This window comes from Pinus tabuliformis, chromosome 2_1 (assembly GCF_031772625.1).
Source record: "Pinus tabuliformis cultivar Carrire ecotype Pingquan chromosome 2_1, CPIR1, whole genome shotgun sequence".
NCBI classification, from domain to species: domain Eukaryota; kingdom Viridiplantae; phylum Streptophyta; class Pinopsida; order Pinales; family Pinaceae; genus Pinus; species Pinus tabuliformis.
Window position 1 is genome coordinate 837,754,202 of NC_142299.1, and position 3,099 is coordinate 837,757,300.

Below are 3,099 nucleotides of genomic sequence, written 5' to 3' on the forward strand. Positions count from 1 at the left end.
TGCAATTTTATTAGTGTTTAAATTACATGAAAATATTGACTTATAATTATCAAGAAATATTGGTAAATACCTTCATTGGGAAACTGTAATTTTTATTTACTGATATAAATTTTTTATTGTTATTATTCAATTCCCAAATTGTCTTCTCAAATTTACTTGGGAGAAGTTACGGTCCTCCCCAATTAAGTACCAAATTAAATATCCATATCTTATCCCCAAAATTTCCTCTCATATTTACTTGGGAGAAGACATGGTCCTCTCCAATTAATTACCAATTTATATATTCATCTCTCATCCCTAAAATATTTACTTGGGAGAAGACATGGTCCTTTCCAATTAATTACCCAATTTTATATTCATATCACATCCCCAAAATGTCCTCTCATATTTACTTGGGAGAAGACATGGTCCTTTCCAATTAATTACCAATTTATATATTCATCTCTCATCCCCAAAATATTTACTTGGGAGAAGACATTGTCCTCTCCAATTAATTACCCAATTTTATATTCATATCACATCCCCAAATGTCCTCTCATGTTTACTTGGGAGAAGAGAAGTCAAAATGGGAGAAGAGAAGTCAAATGTAAGGATGAGGGAGTAGTTATGACGTTAATGAGAGGTGGTTGACGTGGAGAGGAGAAGGGGGAAGCATAAAAGGGGAAGGATGAGGGAAGGAGAGGGGATCCCGGGCTTGATTTTGGATTGGTTTGGTTGTGGTTTTGGAGGATTTGTTTTGAGATTAAGGTGGGGAAGGGAGAAGGAAGAAAAGGAGAGTATTATTCATCTTGGACACACTACATCTGGTTGGACTTGTGCTCGGAGGGCTAGGGAACCTGTGGAGGTTTCCTGGGCTAGGAATTATTTCCTAGTTGGCTGGGAGGTAAATCCAGTCAGTAGTCAAGAGGAGCGTTCTAGCAGGAGCAGTAGCTCAAGGGCATCTCCACCGGGCTATCGGTACAGGTATTCCTCTATGCATAGATTACTCATGTAAGTGATTGAAATGAAATGTTCACTATTTAAATTGTAGGAATTAGATTTTAAATGGTAAATTATCATTGTTTAAATTTCTTGTCAGAAAATAAATTATTTCCTTTTTATTGCATTTAAAATTAGAGAATATAAATTTGGTAGAGGACCCTAGGAGGGGACCTTACACGTGGTATCAGAGTGGGTTCGAAATCTGGACCCAAGACCCACTAGACACGAATCTCCACTAATTTTTTTTTTATAAAAGTATGTGGAACTGATTTCTCCATAAAACCATAAAATCACATAACTTTTAGTCAAATTATGCTTGAAGATGTTAATAGATCATAAATTTTTCCATGTACAAGGCATGTGCATTAATGGCTTGGCCTAAATTTCAAAGGTCAACCAAGATAAAAAGGTGTTTTAGACTATGAGCGAGGTAGATGTAAATAAGAAGAAAATGCTTTTGTAACTTCAAAATGAAACTTAGCCAATCACAACATAGGAGTATTCTACTCAAGTGTCAGCAAGGAACTATGAAACTACCAATTCAAATTGTGTACTTGGTACTGAAATCAATCTGTGTCCCTTACAGTAGACAACCAAGGACACCCATCTCCTTCCAGTTTTTTTGATTTTCAGAATAACCTGAAAAGAAATATTGTTTGATGGTTAGCAAAAGAAGAAAATACTCTTTTATAGTAAGAATGGAAATAAACTCGAACTAGACAGAGTTGTTGAAAATCTTAGCATCAAGTGTTTCATGGAGGCAATGTAACTGTTGTATGTGTAGAATTTTGTAGAATTTTTCTACAAATCAGCTAGCTCTGATACCATGTAGAACTTTTTCTACAAATCAGCTAGCTCCGATACCATGTAGAAATTTCTCACCTGTAGATCAACTTGGTAATACAATGTACTAAAGCAAAACACTTGATCTACTTCTACAAACAATTTAGCGGAAGCTTAATCAACCATGAGAAACATCAATAAGAACACATATAACTGATAAGAAGAAATCAATCACACATAACACAGAAGAATTTACCCGGGGAAAGCACCTACCTAAAGCCCCATCTCTGTATTATCATACAAGTGAAAATATAGTCCGGATTACACAATGCCTTAGTTTGGAATCTATCCAGCTCTTAGTACAATCCCTTTGCTACTCATAGACAGTCAAAGGCTTCTCACAAACCTTTTCCTATGCCCTCCAAGCCTCCTATTTCCTTGTGCAGTTTCCTTGGGGTCCAATGCTGCCACTTGTGTGAATTGGCCTCTTCACACACTCACTAACCTCTGATCTAACTGCACAAAATTGAAAGAGAACAATCCTCATCATGGATGAGCTTCCTTTATAGGAAAAATATTCATCCAACTAATAGTACATTGTCCCACATCTGATCTCAATTGGTTCTCTGATAGAACCGACATGCATCAATTATCCATGAGTGAATACACAGTTATCTAAAAATAATAGTTGTCACATGCATGCAAGCATCAACAAACTATATCTCATTAATTTAACAACTTGTTAAATTAATCTAACTGAACTTGACTAAGCTAAACTAAGTCAAATGATCCTCTCAATATAGAACTCATCCTTAATTTCTTAATCATTGGAGCAAATCAAGGACACATTCCCCAATCAATGGAGAAATTATTGCATGTTCTCACAAAGACTTCAAGTTTGATTTTCCTTAACTAATTAACTCAAACTAAATTAATTAATTAACATTCAAACAACTGGTAAGACCAAAATCGAATTTTACTTCCTATTTTAGACCAGGGACTTTCTAAAAATAAGAATCCAACTTGAACTACTAAAAATAGAACTTCTATTTTTAGCACTTCCATTTTTCATTCCCTGTTGCCCAATCCAGTACTGATGCCCAAACTGCTATTTTTAGCACTTCTATTTTTAGCAATTTCTTGTTGCCAATTTTCAACACTCCCTCTCAACAAGAAAGGCTTCCTCTTGAACCCGATCCTGTACCTCTAGAATGTTCTACATGCAACACATCTACCAAGTGTGGTTGCTCTAGCAACTCTCGGAACAAAAAAACTCCCAACTGACCTCTATGTTGGGCTAGAAACATACCCTGATGCTGAAGCTCTACCTGCTGC